This window comes from Lactuca sativa, chromosome 1 (assembly GCF_002870075.4).
Source record: "Lactuca sativa cultivar Salinas chromosome 1, Lsat_Salinas_v11, whole genome shotgun sequence".
In the NCBI taxonomy this organism is placed as follows: domain Eukaryota; kingdom Viridiplantae; phylum Streptophyta; class Magnoliopsida; order Asterales; family Asteraceae; genus Lactuca; species Lactuca sativa.
Genome location: NC_056623.2, coordinates 86,050,416 through 86,061,868, shown reverse-complemented (window position 1 = coordinate 86,061,868; position 11,453 = coordinate 86,050,416). Strand labels below are relative to the sequence as shown.

Below are 11,453 nucleotides of genomic sequence, written 5' to 3'. Positions count from 1 at the left end.
AGACAGTCTTCTGTTTGTTGCTACAGTCGCAACTTTCAAATACCATCTCAATTTCGGAGATCCAATCCATAATCTCAACAAGCTTTGGGCTTCCAGAAAGACTTGACGGCTTGGCGCCCAAGAAATTCTTGTACATTCGCCCATCCTTGTTGTTTCTCCTTTCCGAATCGTTCCTTCGTACTCCTTAAGTCCCAACTTGACTCACCATGCGACTATTGTTCCCTTCCTCCGATTGCTCGGGAATCAATTCAGGTTCCTCAATAGGTATGATAGGTTCGTCCTTATTATCATGCAACATCTGTCGCATTTCATCCCTTTGTTCGGCTAACATAGCCGGAATCATGGCTTGCACCCTAACCATTGTTATTGGTTCTGGTGCTGCTGCTACAACATGTGCTTGCTCAATCACTAGTGGTTGATTCCTGTTTTCATCCGCGTTTCCAACGTCACTCCTGGTTCTTACCATTTTTGATCTACACACCGAATAAGGTGAAATTAGATCCTCATCCATGATAGATAATTAAATCATCCTTATCACTCCGAAACGTTTACATGTTAGTTCTAATACCGTAGACGTACGCTTAGAATCCTACACACATAAGGTTTCCAGATCCGGTCGGCAACAGACCATAGATCCGAACAAATAATATCATATATGACAACATATAACCTTTAGCACATAAAAGCATTTTAGGCAGCTTCCTAAAATATACTAGTGCTCGTGTCTATAATATATCAGACACACATCTCACAATCTCCACTTAGCATTCTAAGTTTAAGTCTAGAAATCCTACAAATTCCTAGTTCGCTTAAACTAATGCTCTGATACCAACTGTGACATCCCAAAAATCTCGGCCAGAAAAGACCGATTTCATTTATGCTTTTTAAAATAATTTCAGAGTAAATCCTTTTGATTTAAAAGAGTTGCAGAATTTGTTCCCAAAACAAAATATGATAAAATAATATTTATCAAAGCATTTCATCAAGAGATGCATTTTCATTATATAATCAAAACTCGGGATGTCATGTTCCGATACAGACCATAAAGCATAGACGATAACATTACAAGTCATTCAACAAATATATACATATACAGACTTGTAAACAAAACAACTTGATGATTCATCCATCTTATGCCCTCGCGCCACTACCTGTAATACGAATAAACTGAGTGGGTCAGGCTTGGGAGCCTGGTGAGAATATAGGGTTTTCAACCCACAATAAATAATTATATTTAATTTCACCAACCAACAATAACCCGATTACCCATTCCCGTTATCCTCACTTTATGTCCCTAAAACAACATCTATCTCAAGGGACCTAATCTAGGATTTTCATCAGGACGGACATTACTGCTAAGGGGTTTCCTCAACAATAGATATCCTAAAGGCAACCATGAGAGGGATAGGGTACATCGTGAACACATCGTTCACAACACCTGCATGTTATGAACCTGCTAGCGTTCCACATGACTGTCTAGAAAAAGTATGTGGTCGTTATCCATACTCCGCTGAATAACTAGATCAACAACAACAACATCGAGATCTCTCATCTGTTTATCACACATCAACTATCTACCCATGTTCTACCCAACATATTAGTAGATAAAAATATATATTTTTATACATAGTTTAAAACCTGTATAGCGTTCTCATTCAATACATATTCCACATAACAGATGAGGCACACCCACATAACACATATTTCATAGAGAATAAATCAGATCTATGAGATAGAAGAAAGTGAATATACATTCATGCATATAACAACAAAATATACACATAACACGTATTTCGTATAAAATACTTCATAATTATGTGTTAGAAGAAGGTAACTACACACTCACTTGATCAGAAGATGATCGGACAGCACTACGACTTGCAGAAATAGTATTCTTCGGTAGATCTGGAAGATCTTCACAAAAATTGGCTTCTCGCGGGTAGAGCTTCGGCTCTGGAATCTCACTTCTTGGGATCTTCGGAGCTTCGGAACTTGCTTCGGGGCTCGGGAATAATACCGGGGCTTCGGGGTATAATTGGCACGCAAATCGAGGCAAAAGCTAGAGAGAAAGTAAGAATTTGGCAAAAGAATAATGCTGCCCTCGCATGCCCTTTTATAGGAGGCTGAGGCCTCGCATTACGCTGGGCGTAATGCTCTACGCGGGGCGTACTCCTCCGAAATCGTCACTGCTTACGTATCCGAAGAACTCGAGTGCAAGGGTCGTCATGCTTCGCTGTACGCTGGGCGTAGTTCGGATGAGTCCGGTGACTCCCCTTCGGATAATATCGAATTTAATAATTAAATTTATATATTAATTATTTAATAAACTTCAAAAATTCATATCTTCCTCATACGAACTCCGTTTTCGACGTTCTTTATATCCACGCGTAGGTGAGACTACACTCTATAACTTTCGTTTAGACTCCGTCGGCTAACTTTGACTTTTATTTTTATTATTTATTTTTAGTAGGCCGGGACAGGAAAACTTCATTATAAATTCATAACTTCTTTATCTGACGTTCGTTATCGCCTATCTTTTTATCGTTTCGCTACTACTAACGAGATCTTCGATTCTTGTTTAGATTGTTTCGGCTAAAGACCGCTCGATCTCAAATCGAGTATTCGGGCTGCATACTGCTAAGTTGAAACTTCAGAAAATCATAACTTCCTCATACGAAGTCAGATTCGGGCGTTCTATATATATTCGGAAACCTCTTTTCGGCCACTACAACTTTATGCAAAGATATCGGGTTTATTTTACACTTAAATTTTGACGCTTATTTTATTCTTAATTAAATCAAATCACATAATTAAGCAATTAAGCACAAAACACATAATACTCAAATAATACGTTCTTATTATTTTAAAATGGGTTACAAAGGTTAACCTAGACTATTACATCAATATTAATGACAAGCCCAGAAATACAGGCGTTACATTATGTCTCAATCAACACCACTACTGCCATCGTCAACATCACTCCCACCATCACTATCATTTATTATTTTTTTTAAAATTTTATATAATATGTTTTTACATACAAGTTATAAAACAAAGTAAAAATAAGAAAAAATGACAATTTTGTCATTTTATGTTATTTTAATACCATTTTCTGCCGACCAAACATAATATGAAATTGTATTCAAATTTCATTCCTAGCAACTAAACAGAATATGAAACCGGATTAGAATTCCTGACCGATTCTAATTCCTTAACAGATTCCAATTCCATCAAAAACATATTGCGAACCAAACGCAACATTAGTGGTTTGGCGATGATATCTATCGAGAACGAAATCTTAGATAGTATAGACTACGAAGAGTTGTTCAACTAATTTGCTATCGAGAACGCTAGGAGAGTTTCACGGATCGTGAGTTAGCTGTTACGATATGTAATTATTCATTAAAATACTATGATTTTGTTATGTTTGTTACTATAAAGTTTATTGTCGTTTTAAAAAAAAATATTAGTTTATGTAATTTTAATTCGTTACACTTAAAGGCCTAAGGACTTTTTATTTTTCGACTCATCCCGGACATTGAATTCTCGGGATTGACCATGACTATTCATGTAATTTACTATAAATAAAAAGTGAAAAATAAATAAAATAGTTTCTATATAAAATTTACACAAATAGTACAAACTATAATTTCCTAATCTAATTATTTATTAAACTATATATATATATATATATATATATATATATATATATATATATATATATATATATATATATATATATATATATACTAGGTGTAAGACCCGTGTATTACACAGGTTTATTATAAATTAATTTTAATATAAATATATAAATATGAAATATTTTATAATGAATACTTTACATAACATAATGTAATAAATCTGCAAAAGAAACTAAATTGTTTGAATTATTTATGATAATTTATTACCAAATTAATAAGATGATTTTATTTCCTTATAGAACTCATTATAATTTTTTGGAATTTTGTTTTTAAGAAAATGAAAATCCCTAAAAAATGACAAGTAGAAAATAAAATTTCAAAAATTCTCACAAAATGACAAGTATCAAAATGAAGGAGAAGATACATGTGACAAAAAAATCTTTATTTATTAAAGAGGATATATTATTAATAAATAAAAAAAACTACAAGAATCTAACGATCATTTACAAATTCTCAAATCGTAAATAGTTTGTTCTTCACGTTTTTTACCACATAAAATTGTAAAATGAAAATTGTCTATATATCTCCAAGCTAAAATTTGAAGATGCCTCCGGGGTCAATATGGTAAATACCTTAGGTTAACCCTAAATGCTTTGGTATATATATTACTTTTCTCTCTGAGACGGCTGTAGGCTGTAGGGATTTAGGGCGATTACTCTCGCCGTCTTGCATCTAAGGCCGCAATTACTATTGTCGCTGATTAATTTTCATGGAGGTTGATTTCGTCATGCATATATTGTTTTCGATGGAGCTTCAGCCACGATTTCTCTGTTTAAAAGGTATGGTTGTTTTTTTCTGTTGTGATTTACTATTTTTATCATTTGTATTTGTAGTACACGAATACACGATGTAGGATGATTTGTGTTTAATGTATTTGTCCAGTCTTTTTAATAATAATTTTTATTTGCTTTTTAGGACCTAGAAGAAAAAAAGTGTAAAAAAAAAAAATAATGATAGCTTTTATTTGCTCTTTGGACCAGAAGAATAGAGTAAAAAAACATTAGGGCGATTAAGACATTTAGTAAGTATTGAGAATTCAAAACGGTTATATGTTATACTCTAGATTTTGGCCCATTTTTAAATTGAGAAATTGTTTTATACTTATAATTTTTTTTAGCTGAAGCTATTGTATGATTAAACCCAAGAAACCAAAAAGAAGAAATTTACATATTATAACCAATTCCATATTCGCCTAATTAAACAATGTGGACTCCTACGGGCTGTCAACAATCTAAAGTTCCTATTTCTTTTTTATAAAATGACAAAAATAGCCATTTACACTAATTGCATTACAAAAATAGCCAAAATAAATCGAAATTACAAAAATAGCCACCAATTTCGCAGATGAGAAGGTCCCATCTGCAAAATGACCTTCTTATCTGCGAAAGTACAAGCACCTAAAGTACAGCTGTGCTTTAGGTGCTTGTACTTTCGCAGATGAGAAGGTCCATCTGCAAAATGCCCTCGATTTTGAGTATAAAAACGTTTTTTTTTCTCCATTTTTCACCCTTCTCTACACAAAAACTCCCTCTAACTTTGGGCTTCTTTCGGAATTTTGGCTAGTTTTTGAAGAAAATGGAGGATTATGTCAACAATCCTGCAAATATGGTTAGATTTTAACTCTTTTAATGTCAACAATCTCTTTATTTTATCATTTGTTGTATTATTTAGTGTTAAAAAAGGGTAATTTTGTTGTGTTTGATAGTTTTAATATTTTTTTAGTATACTTGAAGTTTAAATGCAAGTAGAGACAAGTAGAGACTGCGTAGATAATGTTTATAATTTGTTATTTTTGTTGTTTTTTTAGTTGTTGTATAACCTGAAATCTTGTATATTCTTATCGTATAATTGTTTATATAAAGTGCAAAATAGTCGTTTGTATATATATTTGTCGTATAAGTATAACATTTGTATAAGTTGAAAATTATGTTGCTCATGACTTTTTCATGTTGCTCATGACTTCTCCATGTTGCGCCTGCAACCTTACGTAGCAGGCGGTGAGGTTGTCATCCAAAATTATGTATTGCATTCATATGATGTCCAACATCGTTTGTTTAATTTCGTGTTAGATAGAGATTTTTGGAGCTTATTGTTTGGGCATACACACGACGGATGGTTGGAGTCAGCGGTAAATTAATTGTTAATTAATTATTTTAAAAGTTAATTGTTTTTTAGTCAATAACAAAACTATCATGTGTGCAGCATATAACCATTTGATACCGATTATTGATGGAGAAACGGTTTGAGAGCGACCGACATACAATAATGCCTCCAAATTTTTTTGTTTCTCATGCTTTGGAAGAAGGACAGGACTGGAGGGCGTTTATGGCTGGTATTGCTACGTACCCCAACTTCATGGTTGCTTGGTGAAATGTTGATACGGTAAACTTAATAGTTTATATTGAAAATAATATCGTTTTTTTGTTATGTTTTTGTATTGTGATGTAAATAAACATAATTTTATTTTCTAATCCTTATACAGGTCTTATTGCCGATTCATTCATCCCATAATCATTGGCTATTTGGGGAACTACGATTAGCGTCAATAGAAGTGCATATTTATGACAGTCTTGGTAGAGGGGCTTATGAAAAATTCAAATCTGAAAGAATCTTTTCCAAATTTGAACGTCGGGTGGCAAATTATTTGGACAAGATTAAGTATTGGGCCCGGAGGAACATCCCAAGGATTCCATTGAATATGCAATTCATTTATGAAGAAAATGTTCCCCAACAAAGTAGTCATTTGGGAGATTGCGGTGTTTTTGTTTGTATGTTTATGGAGCAATTGGTTTCAGGTCAACCAATACGTGTTCTTATTGACCCAAAGAACGCAGCTTTAGAGTTCCGTCTACGGATGACAAAAATTATTTGGGGGTCTAGTCTTGGTCCTATGTAGTTGGATTATATAAATGTATATATAAATTAATGTTGGATTTCATTATTAGTTTATTTTTACAGTTTACTCAACGGATGGCAAAAAATATAACGTTACGACAATTACAACAAATTAATGACCTACTAGTTACTTATCAATACATACAACATAAGAACGACTACAACATTTGTTTTAACGTTACAAATACAACAATTTATTGACCTAACAACTTCAAAACCATAAAAATAATATTGAAAAGCTTACAACTTGTAAACAAGAACTGCCAAAAACAACACCCAACTACAAACCAACGCTATCTTTAACTTCTTATTTTCTGATTGAAAGAGCTTATTAGAGTTAGCTACTTTAGCTATTATCATAGAAGATTGGTCCTTCTCTTCATCAACCCAACTGATAAACCCGCATTTTGGTCCCTATTAAATTAATATTCACAGTAAGAAAATAAATTTTTGTGATGTAAACACGAGGGTTTAAATTTGAATGACGTTAACAACATGATACTAAATATGGGCAAGCGTAAAACAATCTTCCTGGGTTTTTAGCTGTACCCGAAATCCTAACGATACGTTCTCCTCCGCAATTGCAGTATGCAATTAGCCTTCTTTTTCTTTTAAATCGGAGTTACTTTCTCAGTTAAATTTTTCATAATGAGTGACACCCATTTATAGAAGAAATCATATTACAGACAATTCTTTTTGACTATGAAATGAACTGGTTTGACTATGAATTCAAAAAGTTGAACTATGAAATGCAGACAAGTACATTCTGTAGTATTGTCATGTCGGTCAGTGAAATTTGACTATGAAATGAACTGGTTTGACTATGAATTCAAAAAGTTTAACTATGAAATGCAGACAAGTACATTCTGTAGTATTGTCATGTCGGTCAGTGAAATTTGACTATGAAATGAACTGGTTTGACTATGAATTTAAAAAGTTGAACTATGAATTTAAAAGGTTAAACTATGAATTTTGATCAGTAGAGATACAATATTTTCTATTTATAATTGCATTTGTTTCATATTGCATTTGTGTGATGATTGTAGAGCACTATCATCGGTATTGAAAATGAGTAGTTACAGCGAAAGAACCTTTTCTCAACTACCAATTTTCTTGCATAACCTTCAAAGAACAAATCCTAATACCTTCACAGCCATTAAGAAAACCGATACCAACCGCTTTCAATTCTGTTTTGTGGCTTTAGGTTGCGTGGTATAACATACTTCTTTTATTGAGTTATATAATATTTCATGGTAATGTATCTCGATTAGTTTTTACTTATCACTAATATGTGTTCGTTTTTATGTAGATTCGTACCTTCCTTAGGTGCATGATACCGCTGATATATGTGGGTTATTTACCCCTTCTTGGGAGCTTTCTGACAACAATGTACTTCGCAGTGGCTTTAGATGGAAATCATGAACCACTACTCTTAGCAATTGGTTTGGGAACCTTACAGTGTGAAGAATCATGGAGATGGTTCATGATGAGGTTAAGAGATTGTTTAGGTGAGGACATAGAGGTTGGTTTCATAAGTAACCTGTGTGATAACATAGACTTTGGTGTTTAGAGTGCCTACCTGGATTCCTATCATGGATATTGTCCTAAAGATATAGCTCGAAAGATACGTGAGTCTGTCGGACATAACAATATGGAAGTCGAATCGTTGTTTTGGAAGTCATGCAATGCATGTAGCGTTGATGATTTTTACTTGTGTTTGGAAAGGTTGCAAAGTACATGTAGGAAACCACCTTTCTGCACCTTGCTTATGAGTCCAATTTACTGGCTTGACGATATACCGATTTCAAAATGGACAAGAGCATTTTTCCCAAAAATACGTTACAATGTTAAATCGATTGACGTCCCTGAAATTTTGCAAATTATATCCTCACGTGAGTTTCCTATAACAACGATAATTGAGTTAACCACCACGTCGATACAATCAAAGTATGCTGAACGGGCCGAACTGGCTGGTAAGGGAGATTGTTATATTTAGTTTTTTTTATTGTGCTACTATTTTTATTAAAATATCAAATTTTACAGGGAGGTTGTCTGGTGGGTTGACCCCTTACGTTGAGAGTAAGGTTCAAAAAAGTCTCAACAAGTCTTATAATTGTAATGCAAGATGTTTGTATGGGGATACATTTGAAGTCGATGACACTTTTGCCACCAGCAACGTACAAGTTGAACGAAGGGTATGTAGTTGTGGTAAATGGCAAAAAAGCGGTATACCATGTGGCCACGCTATAGCATGTCTAAGAACCCGTACATCTGAGTCCATTCAGAGAATGGTTGATTACAAGTTCACTAATTATGTGTATCGACTCGCATATGGATCTGAGTTGGTGAATACTATACCATCACATGTGCATTGGGAAATACCAAATGAAACGGTGGTCCTGTTACCTCCCTCAATGCAGTAGTTATTCATGTAGCACCTTTATGTTTTATGTAGTATTATGTATTAGTTTTTTATGTACCCTGTTTTTATTTTAGTGTTGTGTTATTTATTAGTTATCCATGTACCCAGTTTATATTTTATGTCGTATTATGTATTAGTTATTTATGTACCCCATTTATATTTTATTGCGTTCTATATATTGGCTATTGACGAAACAACATACATTAAAAGAAATGGACGTTTATTAAATAGTAACGACTAGACACATACAACAACAAGTAACTTAAATAACGAAAAACAATTAACTTAACCAACATGCATATTAAAAATAAGGGACATTCTTTAAAAGATTCCATGCATCTAAGTGGGTAAACTCGCTACCATCATATTCAAAACGGTATAGTTCCAAAGCCACCTGCCGTAGAATGTCTTCATCCGTATTTGCATGTTCGTTATCCAACTCGTTATAAATACGTTGAAATTGTTTCACCTTCATTTTCATATCCAGAAACTTCGCTTTGACATCTCTTCTTCTTCGATATTGAGTGCGGTTCATTAAATGGTGAAACAAATGACAGACACAAGACCAAAATGATCCAGCACGAACTTGTGGGGGACCCGGTGGAAAATCCACCTCTACAGTTGTAATCCAAGCTTGAACCAAAGCGACCTCCTCTGCGTTCCTCCATATATGTGGTGAGTCCATAATTGCAAGGAGGGAAGTAATACAATACAATTACAACGAATATTGAAATCTATTTATAACGACTCCTTACTTTCCTGGTGCAATGACTTGTCAACTCAAGCAACAATGTATTGTGTTGTCATTCAACCGGGGATGAATTGTCAACTCGAACAGTGATCTGTTGTGTTATAAGTATAGTACACTGCATTCGTCAGTTAATTTTGACTATGAATTGTAGACATATTAGAAGATTGGACTGCGATTTTGTGTGGAAACTACTATAAATTGACCTTAAGTTACATGCAATACTTTATTAAATTAACCAATAAAGTTGTTCAAATATTGTTTTTTAGATTCTACTCTCTTTGTTTCAATCAAAATGAGTTCTATATCATGGAGCAATGAAGAGTTCTTGGTTCTTACACATGCTTATATTCATGTGTACGAGACAAGCAAGTTGAACGATCCAATGTTTTGGAGCCGTTTAACCAATATTTTCAATGCTGAAAACCGAATGGCTACAAGAAACGATCGTGACGAACTAGACATCTTAGCAAGATGGTATGAAATGAAAACCGAAGTTCTATTATTCAACGATCTTTATATCAAAATTGACGACACCCGTTTAAATGCTACTGAGGATGTCATCTTGGAAGCTGCTAAGGAGGAATACAAGTCATTAAGTAACGGGTTGGAATTCCAGTTTGAAGCCCCTTGGAATATTTTGAAATATATCCCGTTTGTTTAAAATCTATTTTAGTTTATTATTTGAGTACTAGGTTATTTTCATGTACTAGGTTATTTTCATGTATTTCTTATGTATTTCGTATGTATTTCGTTTGTTTAAAATCTATTTTAGTTTATTATGTGAGTACTAGGTTATTTTCATGTATTTCGTATGTATTTCATTTGTTTAAAATATATTTTAGTTTATTATGTGAGAAACTCGTATGATTAACTTGAGTTAATAAATGGCCATTGCATTAGTTATCACAATATATTAGAATACATTAGTAACAAGGATTCCATGAACCATTAAAAACATCACAACAATTACATGAAAAACAACGACATAATACGAACAAAGCATTAACGTAAAACACAAGTCCATGGGTTATTCTTAACACAAATTAGAGCGGTCTACTTGAAATACTGTTTATCTCTAACAACCTTCCAAACTTCCTCATATTCGAAGTCTCTGCCGTCATGCTCACAGATGTAAAACTCTGTAACTACTTCCAAGAACTCTTCTTCGTCACGATAACGAACGTTGTTACGTTTCGCATAACTACATGCTCGATTGAACCATGTCACTTCTTCCTTTACATCCGTCCACTTAGTAACAACATCTGATTTTTCTCTTTTTTGTCCTTCTCCCATCTCATGGTTTAACAAAGATGTGATGCGACTCCATTCATCACCAATTAGGCAATGCGGGGGAGCAAGTAACGATTCACCATCCTTAACACTTAGCCAGCATCGTGTTAGAACTAACACCTCGTTTGTCGTCCATGGCCTTTCAGAATTGGAACCGGGTACTTCATTCGAAGAACTTGCTGCATGCGACGACATTTCTAATAATGGGAATTCGTTTCGTTTAGGTGATTTGGGTGTTTGGTTTATAGATCTTAAACATCTATTTATATAAATAAATAGACTATGAATTAATACTTTGACTACGAAATGGTTATATTTGGACTACGATTTTCAGCTTTATGCAGTGTTTTGTCATGTCAAACTGTCATTTATCTCTTGTCACTTAAGGGTCCCA

At 33.8% G+C, this 11,453-nt stretch overlaps 1 long non-coding RNA gene across 7 annotated transcripts; it reads left to right on the top strand.

Moving 5' to 3' along the window:
• The first annotated feature begins 4,244 nt into the window (after window positions 1-4,244).
• LOC122196042 (uncharacterized) lies at window positions 4,245-6,639 on the top strand. Of its 7 annotated transcripts, XR_008232336.1 has the most exons (5): window positions 4,255-4,480; window positions 5,265-5,309; window positions 5,771-5,829; window positions 5,904-6,083; window positions 6,184-6,639. It is a non-coding gene; the product is annotated as an uncharacterized LOC122196042 (long non-coding RNA). The 7 variants fall into 7 exon arrangements; XR_008232332.1 differs by having other exon boundaries at window positions 4,245-5,053; window positions 5,147-5,829; XR_008232334.1 differs by having other exon boundaries at window positions 4,247-4,480; window positions 5,265-5,829.
• Window positions 6,640-11,453: the final 4,814 nt, after the last annotated feature.